General features: G+C 43.8%; 1 protein-coding gene across 1 annotated transcript in view; it reads right to left on the bottom strand.

The window, feature by feature from the left end:
• ITPR1 (inositol 1,4,5-trisphosphate receptor type 1) overlaps positions 1 to 13,713 on the bottom strand; it is a 324,648-nt gene that overhangs the window by 103,398 nt on the left and 207,537 nt on the right. The window lies entirely within an intron of this gene.

Raw genomic sequence — 13,713 nt, 5'->3', positions numbered from 1 at the left:
GAGTATAAATGAGACAAGACTGGGCATGAGTTGATAGTCAGAGAAGCTGAGTTATGAATGAGGGTTCTCGAAACCCTTCAAAATATGTATTTCGAATATTTTTAAACATTTCCATGATAAAAGCTTAAAAATACACATAAATATCAAAGGACTCCTGGGCAGGGGATATAACAAACTCTTTGCCACGATTCCAACCAAAAAAGAAAAAAACAAAAACACCGAACCAAAAAAACAACCTTGATTTATTCTCAAATACTACGCACATTGGTAAAGCAGCACAAAGCAGTAGGATTTATTCTCAGCTCTATTCCTCGTGCAGTCTTGCTGAGGGACTCCCAGACCACCTCCCAATCTGGAAGTTTCTACCAGTTAAAGGATATATGGATTTCCCCTGGACCCCTTTCTCAAGGACAAAGCAGTTAAATCCTGGAGTTCCTCTGGCACATCACTGAGAGGTTAGTGAGAAGTCTAGCAGAGAGAAGAGGTGCTGCAGTACAGCAAGTCTCTAAAACAGAGACTCAGGAGTTCTTCTGAAGAGACCTACCACTGTAACGGGAGCCAGTAGAGCTTAAAGTGATTTGTGAAGAGGCTCTGAGAATAGGTCTGGAGACTTCAAGGAGGGTGTTTGCAAAACAAGATGGGAGGGAGAAGAGTGTCCTAAGGGTGGTGGGGAGGCAAGGGGCCCCCTGAGGGAGTTGGGACCAGGGAAGAAGTACGAAGGCAGAAAACTCATTAGTTCAGTTGTCAAAATGATGTGAGGTCCCAGGGCCACACAGCCTGGCTTTTCTCCTTTGTTAAATGCATGCTGCCGGTCAGAATCCAGGGAAAAATGGAGAGATGGGGTAAACAGGAGAGAGAGAAGGGGGGAAGGCAGTCCTGATTTTTAAATGAAAGTTCAGGCATGAAAAGAAATCTCAATTTTCCTCTCTCCGTTCCATCCACAAATACGTCTCTCGTCGTAGTTAAGCAAGGGAGAATGCTTGTAACTAGGACATGAAACTGATTTCGTACTTCGACCACCAGTAAATTCAAGATTCCGAGAGTACTTTCAGTGAAGAGGCTATTTGTGATCTTTAAAAATACTTTCAACGTAAGCTGTTTTCAGTATAATATTCTTTAATGGCTTAGGAAACCACATTTTGGTATAAAGATATAGCTTTGCACCAGTGCAAACGTTATCAACACTCTCCAAAGCAGTCATGGAGAGCATGGTGATTTTAAAAGGCTGACTCCATAAGAGAAACACAAATTTCAAAGGAATGGTCAAGAAAGCTGACTAAGAAAGAAAAGGGGGAAAGACAAGCTTACCTCCACGTTGAATGTAACACTACATTAAATGCCATTTCCCTTTGTCAACACAATGATGCATCTACTTGATTTTCTTTCTAAAGATACAGACTTTGAGTTCCCCCAGAACGGAGGGTTGGCAGGAAACCATCCCAGTTTTCTATGGGATCCTCTTGGGCACCACAAGAACATTGTTTGAGAGGTAAATGAGACCTGTAAGCTGCAGCCACAGAGAACAGCCAACACTGCCACTGTGGCAAGAACCTGGAAAACCACAGGGTTGATGGTCAAAGGCAGGTGACTGTCACCAGCCAACAAACATGCATCCTTTAAGGGAAGACTCAACCAGAGGCTTCACACTACGATTCCACCTAGGACTGGAGTGGCTCAGTTAGAGTTTCCTCTCCTCAGGGTTTTGAGGGTCTCATCAGCAAGACCCAGGTCAGTTTGCAATCAAGGAAGCAGGAAGTAGAGAAAGGAGCATATGCCGTCCGGGAACACGTGGACTCCAGGAACAGGAACTTCACATTTATGCAGCCTGGGTGCCAACTGAAGTTACAAAGGGATCTCACATTACCATTTTGCCTCTCCTTGCACAGACAAACCCTAGCAGTTACCACAGCAACGGATGCATCAAATGGTACCTTTTCCCCCATAAGAGAATATCATAAAATGTGTTCATTATGGAAAACACACACACACACGCTCCACCCTACAAACTTTTAATTTTTTCCCTCTTAATTATAAGGTTTTTGGCACACATGCACCTCACCTTCACTCCACAAAAAATAAATTTTAAGGCAAGGGGAAAAAAGAGAACATGTGGGATTTGCTTTTTTTAAAAAAAAAAACAAAAAAAACAAGATGAGGTTCATTCCCTTTCTGAAAGAATAAAGAGTGAAAATTTTAGGTAAAAAAAGGGACAGAAAGAGAAAATGCATAAGCTTTATTAAAAGTGATGCAAATCCCTAGTGTGAAAACTTAGGTTCAAGGAAAATTCTGTTTTTCTGAGCTCGTGGTTTAATTTAGGAAAAATTAAAATCTGCAGAGAAAAGCCTTCCTAATCATCTTGATATAAATTACTCAACAGCACTAAGCTGTTCACGACGTACTGGGCTGAGAAAGCTGATTGCAGAGAAGGAAAAAAAGTCACTTCCCAAAAAACATCACTTCTCCAGCTCTCATATTTGGCCATGCAGCCTTTTCTTCAAAAAGAATACTAGTTTTCCCCCAGCAGTTTACACCTACAACATGCAAACAAATATCAGATGTTTGTCTCTGGTAAAAAAATTCTACATTCCACACACATGATTACCTAAGACTGAGAAAAGACAAAGGCAAAGAGTTTCATTTGCAGTTAAGTGTCAGGTGAAAATGGTGAAAAAGGCAGGTCAGTGACGTGGAGTCAGAAACCAAGCTCCTGCCTTGCAAGTCAGTTCAAACGAGTTTCATTCTGTCAATTAAACTCGTGGCTAATGAACTGTGTGGGAATATAGCCCAGCGTTGGACACAGCACTAAGAGTTAAGATCGCAAAGGAGAGAAAGAGTGACCTTTGGGCTCCCAGGTTCCAGCCGCTTAAAAATCAGGTGCTTCAGAAAAGATTACCCTCTCACATGAGCAGTGAGCCTCTCACACCTTAGTCAGCACTAAGGCAGCACCTTGATTTAAAAATACCTTCCTTTTCCTACTCCGGTTGTCTGTCAAATCACTGCTGTGTCTCGGTCTGCAAGGTGACCCTGATCATTAATATCCCTTCTCAGAGTCCAGCCACCGTGCTAAGTGCTTCAAGGGCACAGCTCTGGAGAACAGTCATAAGGGATGGAGACGATTACCCGCATTCTACAGCAGGAGAAACTGAGGTTAAATAATGTGCCCCAAATCACACAGTGAGGGCCCGGCAAAGGCAGGCTTGAACCGGTTTCTAATTCCAAAGCTCATGCACTGGGGCAAATCAAACTTAGGGCACGAGAGACAGCTATGTGCCTTTACCAGCTACTTCTAAGACCCAGGACAATTCTGGAAGGACAGGCAAGGATGGAAAAAACAGGAATGCAAGGTGCCCTTCATCAATGAACGGCAGGAGACACTGGAAGCTGGTGAGGAAGGGCTGAATGCCAACTTCCTAGAAGAGCTTCTTTGGTCGTAGTCTGAGAAAGCACAATCGCAAGAAACAGGAAAGGACTCGAGATGTGCTGGGACTGCGCAGGGACTGAAAGCACGTGAGCAGAACAAAGGTGCCCCAGGCACCCACTCATCTCAGACGAACATTCTCCAGGACACTGGTGAACACGATTTCAGGGCAGTACTCGCCACGACTGCCCATTTCCTAACCCTATGACTTGTGAAATGGAGGGGAAGGCTGTCTCAGTAGGTCAACATCAGCATTTATAAACATTTACGCGTTAAAACACGTAAAAGTCTTAGCATAGTGATCGGCATATGATAGGCACCCAGAAAACCAGGATATCTGGTATTTTCCAGAAATGGGTAACATGCAATCAGTGGTCAGCATGCTAACGATGTATGTAGCCTTCTAGGAAATGGTTTAGCAATGCATAACCAGCACCTTAAGAAAGAATCTACCTGTTGGCCTAGAAATTCCCCTTTTATGAATCTATACACATATGTACACACTTGTTCATTTCCTCATCAAAGGAAAACATTACAAAGTACTCGTTAATTTGTGGAACTTTAGCCAGTTGTTAACTTTCAAAGACTATCAAAGAAAATGCTTAGATATATTAAAGGACAAAAGCAGGGAAGAAAAGTTATACACTTGGAAGAACCTCAATGACAATGAAAGTGTATCTGTGTGTGTTGCCACACATTCTTACGTGTGCAAAAAGGGGGGCAGAAGAAAATATTAAATCAATGGCAGCTTTTATAGCTAGGTAGTGTAACTGTGAACATTTTTTCCCTCATACTGTTTTTGTTTAGTATACTTTACCCATGATGATCATCCGTTACTTACAGAAAAAAAAAAAAAAAAAAAACAATTTGTTTTTAAGGCTACACTTAAGGAAAAAGCCACTCGAGGAGAAGACGACAGGATGTGAAAAGCTGACTTGGTCGTTACTCGGGGATTGGCTGGGTGTAGTGCGTGAACAGGTAGTTTACAGGTAGAGTCACCAGTCAGTTTCATTTCTGTAAGTGGCTGTGATTGGTCCTGAGCCAGTCGATGCTACACCAATGACAACAGCAAGCACCACCATCCGTCTTTAGGTCACAGCCTGTGGCTGTGGACAGTGTTGTGGTCATTAGCTCCCAACACCCAGGACTACGTACCCTTTTATGGTCCTCCAGTTGCCTCAGGGGTGGACTCAGTTCAAGCTCCTGCTAAGCAGGCAGAAATTCCATTTAAGTACGTACAACACCAGGGAGACACTCCCATCTTCAGGATCAGCCACAAATAAAATACACGGAGCATGCGTACATAGCGAAGACTGACACAGAAGGAACACAGGCCTGTGTGTGGCTTTCCCCAGACAGATACCAATGCTCCATTACTTTGGATACCGCTTAACAACTCGCCCATCCCCGACCCTCGGGCACCGTTTAAAATGAACAGACACATGACTAATAGCTTTGGCCAATATTATTTTTTGCATAGATTATGGAAAGGAACTTCAATGTTAGGTACATTTACATGAACCCAAAAGGGGTTATAACGCAAGACTCAACCGGGCAGGTCCTTATATGACTCACACATGCATTACTGCACAGCACATGCGTGAGGACATCAATGCATACACTTCCAAGCAGACACATACATGAGCCCTCAGCTCTCCCCAGGCCACCAGCACACGGCATTCTAATCAAGGCTACTGATGCTGAAGAGCTCTGATTAGAATATTAGAGAATGATCATTACTAAGCATCCCCACTGGAACTCAGCTATTTGATAATCTGTTTCATTTCTAAGATCTCCTTTCAGATAAACTACACTTCATTTTAGCTTTGACTCCTGTGATTCTATAACTGTTTCTGAAAGTAAATTTTGATCCTTGGAAATATGCCTCCCCAAAAAGCTTCTCTGTAACTTTAGATGTCTTAATTAATTCTAGTCCCTCATTTAGCAAGCTGAGTTAGCGACAGGAAGAACAGAAACAGTGTACTGTGAAACTACAACTTTATCAGCAGCTTCACCAAAACTATACATGAATATCCAGAACTTCAAATTCACTTCATCTCTGCGCAGAACCCAGAGTTCTATTTTGTGTAACAGCAGAAAGGCCTGGACGTTCCAGCATTTCTCAACTGAACATTTCAAGACAGAGATGAACGGTTTTGTGTGAAAACCTTTGGAGAGTCACGTGCCCTCACCTGCAGGACCCCGTGGTTTAAGCTCCAGCAACTAAGAAGTTTCCTTCTACACCAAGAGCCACCCGATTACAGCAGTGATCAGGTCCCAGCCAGACAAGAGACTTCCCTCCTGCACCTACCAGCGGGACAGACACTTCCCCAGAACAACTCACGCACTCAACCAGGAACACTGACAAGCACCCATATTTGCTGGCGCTGCAAATACAGGTGAGCAGCACCCACCTCGGTGGAGTTCTCAGAATCCGGAGCTTGGGGCAGCTAGTTGGGAGCAAAACGAAGCATGTTAGTTACAGCACGTGCATCTCATGCGCCACGAAGAAGTCCAGAGACCAACACTCAAGGACGAAACATGGAGGGCAAGATCAACGATGAGGTGACAGAGGTGCCACACCCACTGAAAGGGGCTTCAGCCACTGAGGGCAGGAGACACCCTCCCTTTTGAACTGAACTGAATGTGCTCGTGTTGGGAGAGACAACGGGCCTGAGATGGGGAAACAGATTTAAATTAAGGAAAGAAAAAAGTCTACCACTGATCAAGTAGGAAGTACGCCTTAAAAAAAAAAAAACAAAAACGATGTCAAAGGAAGAACTACTACACGTCTATGTTTTGTTCGTCCACAGAGAGGAAAAGTGATACAGCGTATCCCCATGGAGGCTCACGGAGGGGAGAAGTGTGTGGGTAATGGCAACAGGGACCTCAGGTGCAGCCCCCTCCCCGGAGGCCCGAAGCCCTTGCAAAGTCTGTACCACCACTCGCCATGGGTGGGTGTACCACCACTCGCCAAGCTTCTTCCATGGGCAGGTGCGTCCTCCTGGGTCTCTCCTTTCCCCACATCCCGGCCCTGAATCAGAGGGTAAGACCCGAGGCTCTAGCTCAGGGACTGAAAAAGCCTCTCTCCTCCAGCAGCTCTGGGAGGAGATAGGAAGGCTCCTGGCTGCAGGTTTACTTGGCTGGCCACTCGCCCCTCCACATACTTCCCTCAGGGCTCCAGGGCCTGGGGTCCCCGGCGCCACCCCACCATACCATGTAGACACCCCACTCCTCTGACTCCCCCTCAATTTCATTACACCCAACCCATATCTGAGAGACAAGATGATGGCCCCGAGGAAAAGGAAAGGCAATTGCGAGGGTGCACGTGGCGGCTAAAAAGTCCACAGTTCCACGTGGCGGCAGCACCACGAATCTGTCCACCAAAGGGCACATGCTTGGAGGAAGGACTGACATCAGATGTAACCGCCAGACCGCACCCTGGGCTTCCCAGGACCAAAGTCACGCACCGGGCACGGCTGGCTGGTTCAAGGTGCGGTCTGGGGCCATGGAACAAAGCCAAGGCTCACGCTGCAACTGAGTGACCTTGGCCTCCTTCGGCGGGGCTCCAGCGACACAGCACACCTCTCGGGAGGCCAAAGCGTGACTGTCAGGTGTGAGCCAGCGCAGGTGCTGCAAGCACGAGGTGGGGAGGCTGGAAGCTGTGAAATCTGGCGGGGTCTCAACCCAGCTCAACGCTTGATACCCCTTTTCATGGTTTGATCCCCAAGACAGAAGAAAATGCTCTTCATATAAGACTGTTATTATGTAACCTAATGATTTCTTTTTTTTTTTTCTTTTTCTATTTGCCAACAGGTAAAATGAGGTAAAGATACATGGGCTCTCTTTAAGCACAAAGATTAAACTAATTTAAGAAGGACAAGGAGGCATAGGTGGGGGGTTGCTCACTCGGTTCCGGACAGAAGAGCTTTCAGACCTGAGCGCAGCTCCACTAGCCTCAGGGAGAAAATTTCCCTCCGATGTGCTTCGCTTCCTGTTGGGGTCGGGAAGCACAGAGTGGTAGCATGGACTTGAGTGTGGCAAGGAAAATAAAACCAGAGCTCAGGCGTACGTGTTTTCCAGATAATATAAATAATATCACGATCCAAGAACGCACTTTAACTCTATCCTTACATCCTGTATGCTTTAGGCTAAAGAATTAAAACTGTGCAAACACTTGTGCCATCTACTCTTAGTGCAAAAAGGACACATAAGAAAAAGTAGAATTAAAGCAACTTCCCATGCATTTTAGAGCAGTCAGAGATACAGATGGGAAAAAGTACTATCTTTTACAATTTGCTTTGGCCACATTTCACCAACATAGCCTTTATACTGATTCTGTATGATCAGAACCAAAGAATTATAGGCAGGCATTGACTGTAGGAACCTACAGAGCTATCCTCTTACTCCCTTGCCCATCAAAATAAAAGTTAAAGAAAAAGAAGAAGATGGAATGGAAGGAAGTAGCGTGTCTTTTTAAAATTCTCTTGTCTGAGATCTTTGTCCAAAGAAGCATCTTGAATTCTTTCGGAACGTTCATGGGTAGTATATAGCTATTTCTTACACACTCAGAGATCAGTCGTTTCTGATATGTTTTATGATTGTACTGACACTCTATTGCCTCCCTCAACTGCTGTCATGTTAGTTTTCGTTTAATTTTTAAAACAAAAATTACAGTTAATGACCTTTTCCCCTAGAACATTACAGAAAGACTTTTGAGACAACAGAAAATTTTTTGCTGCTTCAGGAATCACTATTTAAACAGAAGGACAATTTTTTAACGCTATCCATTCAGGAAACAGAATGGAAAAACTGACAGCAGTGGAAAGGTATCATGCGACCGTGGCTCATGCAGGCACTGGTGCTCTGTGTGACCCTCGGCCAGTCACTGAACCTCTCTGGGCTTCCACTTCCTGACCTGTAGTTCAAGGAGACTGGAGCTTATTATTTAGGATTCCTTTCCAGCTAAAACATTAAGTAATGCTTGGTATATTTTCAGTAAACTTCATTTCGTAACATCTAACAGGCAAGTTCTCTAAATAATACAACACAATAGGACATAAAATGATTTCAGGCATGGAAAAGGCCAAACCAAGCCTGGCGTATAATTTGGTAAAATAACCAATGGCCTTTACCAGCGCTTCTTCCTATGAGGATTTCACCTGTATTTCCGGGAGGATAGGCTCTTTTATGGCGGTAAGCCACACTTTTGAAAAAGAGCTATATATATTCAAATCAGATAACAGCTACATAAATACAATATATATTATCCGAAGCAAAAGATAATTTTGGTAAATGAATGAACTGATTTTCTCAAGATATTTTTATTATCAAAGTAACTTTTTTTTTTTTTTTTTACATGAAAGGTCATTCTCAGTGACCACATAGTAAGGGAGACTATTCTTAGAAAATGAGTATTTCTGCATTTCCCAGGTCTTGTCTTCCACCACCTCATCCCAGGATCGGCCACTATAATCAGATGCTGACACCTCCAGTCAAGGTGAAGTCTCCCCAAATGAACAGGTGACTGGCAGTGATCCTATGCTGCCTGGTTTTGAACTTGGAAACCAACTATTGCCCTCTGTTGCCTCTGCATATTTCTTCTTGGATCTTATGTCTTCTCAGTGCTTTTAGACAAGGCCAGCAAAATCAAACTTCACAGGAAAAAGATTTCAAATGACTGGCTTTGAAACAGAAATTCAAAATGAACCTCAAGTCACAGAATCCCAAGTGTCCTTCCCAGATGAGGCCACGAATCAGGTCATCGTAACTACGGCACTTGAGTAGTAACTAGATTCGTGCAGATAAGATGCTAAAACACTCGCTTTCTATACATAATGTACCTAACATTTTATCCGGGGATGGATTTCTACTACAAATGAAGGAGATTATACTTTGCCATTCTTAAAAGAAACCCACAGACTTCTGAGGGTTCCTATTTGTGGTGTGTGTACAATGGCACATCCTCACATACATACATACTGTATATATATACATATATATACATCCGTTTCATGTGTGCCTATTACAGGCCAACACAGAGCACAGCCACTTAAAACACCCTGTTTCCTGCTGCCATCAACATGAATCCTTCTCCCCTGGGCTTCTAGAATTTTCCTTTGAAATAAGATGTCTCCTTCCATGGACCACCCCTAGCAGAGGTTGAATACAGTTCAAGAAATGAGACTGTACTATAGATCTAATTATCAGCACAGCAAAGAGAATTTACCATCTCCAATCCCCTGAATCAGCCTTCAGTTTCTTTCACCCACTCCATCTCAGAGGAGGGAAAAAAATAAACAAACAGCGAATGGCCTTGCAAATATGTTTGCTGGGTCTTGGCCTTCACGAGCCTTTGAAAACCCACATTAAGAGAACAGAATGCTTGAAAGAAAATTGAGCTAAAATAGAAGTTACCTAACATTTCAGCAAGGGCAATTTTAAATCTTCACATTTGCTAACACAATGCCGTTTACTAATGGCATTTGTTTCTAGAAACAAAGTAAGAAAGAAACATTATCTAGTTCCAACGATGACGTTTCACCTGGGTCTTATAGAACAAGTTCACCGGAACCCAAAAGTAAAATTCATTTTTAAAAACCACATTCTGACTTGACTGAATTATACAACTTCCGTCATTATGGAATCATCTCAGCATTTAAAAAAAAAAGAAAAAAAGAGAAAGAAAAAAAACTTCCCCAGATTCTGCAATAGCTTCTGTATGCTCCGACTTGAGCTCACTTGCTCTATGGCTGCCAGTGTCTAACAGTAAACAGCCCCGCTGCATTTATTGGCAATTACTGCTGAAGGTCACACATCAGCAGTGAGCCTAAATTCCAGGAAAAAAAGAAGCTCTTATGTAACTGCCGCCTGAATGTTGGCAGGTGCCCAACCCAGCAGTTCACAGCAATGTAAAAAAGTAGGACACCTCCACCCTGGGTTGGATGTCATGAGAACGCCCCCTGAAGGTGAAATTGAATAATTCTTGGGTTTGTCTTCTCTGTTTTCTCCCCCCTGAATTTTACTGGCAGTGGCCTCCTTTGCTTGCAGAAGCAGCTCTCGGTGGCAGAAGCTGAGAGAACTCAATATATAGGCAGATACAGGCAGGCTGCCGCCACCCTAACAAGTGGGAACACCAATCCCACTTGCTTTTTTGTTGCAGTGCAAGGAGCTGAAGTTGCCAGCTGCCGCTAGTGGCTCTGGAGAGGTCAGGGTTCCAAGCGAGAGTGATTAAATGGGGATCATATCTCCAATAGGAAGAAATGCAGCATGTCCACTGAGCTACAGCACACACTTTCTAAACACGCCCTGCTTTCCAAAGACGCACACGTGAAAATGAGGTAGGTTACTGTTCTGCCCACCGCCTCGGCCTGAAGTTTGAGTGCTGCATCAAAATCATCCCTTTGTTTAGTCCAGAAATTTACAGTTTAGGAAAGTGACAAACACACTCACCTGCCAGGGGTCCTCACGGTGTGACCTGACCTCCTAAGCTGCTACCTGACCTCCCTGCTCAGGTACAAGTCCCTAAGTTACACGGTCTCATGACCCCAAGTACTTCACCTTCCTATATTTCTCATGGTTGATGGCTGTCATTTAACATAAATTTGGATTACTGTCTGTCACCTCCACAGAACCGTGAACTCCAGAAGGGCAGACACTGCGCCTATTTGGACCCAACTCCCCTAGTCAACGTGCCTGGGATGGAACAGGCACTCAGGTATTAGTCATATGAACAAATGTCTCAAGCAGCAATCAGTGTCTGTTTAAAGCCAAGAATGGGTAGATGAGGGAACTTTCTGGGCCGACAGAAACAGTCCCCATCTTGATTTGTGTGTGTCTATAGGTAACAATTCGTCAAGATACAAACTGAAGAATAAGCTGAATGGACACTAATGGAAGCAGCTCCCCACCCTTCTCCCCTCATCTGTCCTCCCCCTGCGCCCTAAGGAAAAGGTAAAATCAGGGGGTAAGGATGGAGACCCTGCCTATTTGCAAAAACTGATAATAATAATAATAATAATAAAGAAAAGAAAGAAAACCCTCCTTTTCCTGGTTTCAAATGAAATTTTACTCCAGAAGACAGCTGGGAAGGCTCCCACCATGCACTTTTCTTGCAGGGACTCTGATTCTGTCCTCACTTCACCCTCTTTTCTCAGAGCACAGACAGAGACTCGGACGATGCTGTGCTTTTTTTCCAAGCCGTTCACTGCACATCTCCTCTCTCACGATGCTCAACAGGCCTTTATCACTGAAGAGTGGTGGTCCTTCCCCAACCTAGGGACCATGGCTCTCCAGATATGCTGTACCCTGCTCAGGGGCTATTCCCCAGCACGTTTCAAGGTTGAAGTGCTGGTTTGCAATTTAGGTGGGAGGCCTTGCCCGTACCACAGGCCAGCGTGAACTCTCATTAAGTTTCTTAATGGAGTTTCTGCAGAACTCCAGCTGTGGGCTGCTGGTTTTCACCCGCACACGTGGACAAAAGGCTTGGTGGGAGAGAAACCTCAGGAGCTGCGGCTGTTTCCAGAACAGCCATGGATAATAAAGGCCAATCAGGCATCTCTGCTTAGAGGGCCAGAGCCGACAGCCCGAGGGCCTGTGTTGGTGCTCCAGGGCTCTGAGGGCTGCCAGGGATAACAACGGAGAGGGGATCCACAGTTGCTTCCTCAGGGAATTTTCAAAGAATCCAAGTGGCTGCCAGAACATTCTTCTTTTATAAACAGACAGTATTCTATTTCCTAGTGTATAATTATAAACACACCTGCTCCAACTGTGGAATCTTTCCATAAGCGAGCAATAAACTCCCAGCCAGGAGACCCAAGTTCTATCTTGAGCAAGCAAACACATCAAATGATTACTATGGTGCAAAACAGTATATTAATAACACTGCAGACTCCGATTAGGGAAGGTTTTCCTTTCCTGGCTTAATTTGTCTTTAAGCAAATAGAAACTCAACCTCAATATTTCAGAGGAAAAATTCAAATGAGAGAGGCATTTACAACTCTAGGGAGAAACAAGAGTGTCGAAGGGTGCCAACATGAAAATTCAGCATGAGACGTTTTGCTGGCATACAAATAACCCGGAAGACAGAAGACCAAACAGGAAGTAGCAAAAATCACCGCAGTTAAAGTAGTTAAACCCTTGTACAACCTTTTGTTTTTCTCACCCTCTATTCATCCCAGAGAAGCACAGCCTCCTCACCTGTTCATGCTGACCGATTTAAGGAGAAGTCTGCACTTACAGAATCTACCATGGCTGAACAGTAAGCGCTCCAGGCCAGCAGATGAGCCAGCAGTACTAGTTCTGCTTTAGCCGCTATCTAGCTGTGTGAGCTAAGACCACTCACTTAACCTCTCTGAGCTCCATTCCTGAGGGGACTGGACCACATTCATAACCACTCGTGTCGCTTTCAGTTTTAAGTCTGTGATTCAAACTCTCCTTAGGTACATCTGAACCATCTCTTAGTATTTCTGAAATTATGGTGGTAGATATTAGAGCAGGCCTCATATTCTATTTGGTAGCTCTATCCCACCAAAATAAGGTATTAATCGTTCTACCAAAAGAATGAACAGATACCTAAAGAAGCAGACCAGAAAATTAATTTTTAAAAGTCAGATAAAATTTTTTTCCAGTCTGCTTCAATTTACTAAGCAATTAAACTCCCTCAATTATACACATTAATTCCCCTCATTAATCCTTTCTATTATCATTTACCAAACATGTATCACATCCTACAGATATGGCAAGAAATGTTGAAAAATACTCATAGGAGAGAAAATATTTAAGACACCCTCAAATCCCAAACAGAATGGCCACTCATCAGTCTCCAGGGTCATTCTGGGTAAATGAAACTAATTTGATACATAAGTATAGAAACCATCAGATGACATTTCAATTTCTTGATCTCTAGTTGGTTTTCCTAGAAGAGAAGCCAGGGATATTGTACATTCCTAATCCCACCACAAGCCAGCAGCTGGAAAGTCTCAACTAGGGCTGTGGAATTTGCACTGCACTTTGACAAAATTTTATATGACCCCTCACACTTAACACTTCCAACATGTAGGCCAAGAGAGCAGTGGTTTGGTTTTTCTTTGACTACTTCCAAACTATACCAATGTAGTTATTGCTTTTTGCATGGGTGCTTCACATATGGACAGAAAAGCTCCTCATGGTAATATCAACACTCAGTTTCAGAGAGATGTTAATAGCCAGTGTCAACCACAAATTCAGTTGAGATTCTAGACAGTGAAGGATTGAAATCTTATCACAGCTTAGAAAATCTTTATCTAGACTCAGAT

Source organism: Balaenoptera ricei, chromosome 11 (assembly GCF_028023285.1).
Source record: "Balaenoptera ricei isolate mBalRic1 chromosome 11, mBalRic1.hap2, whole genome shotgun sequence".
In the NCBI taxonomy this organism is placed as follows: Eukaryota; Metazoa; Chordata; class Mammalia; order Artiodactyla; family Balaenopteridae; genus Balaenoptera; species Balaenoptera ricei.
This window is presented reverse-complemented; position numbering and strand designations above follow the sequence as displayed.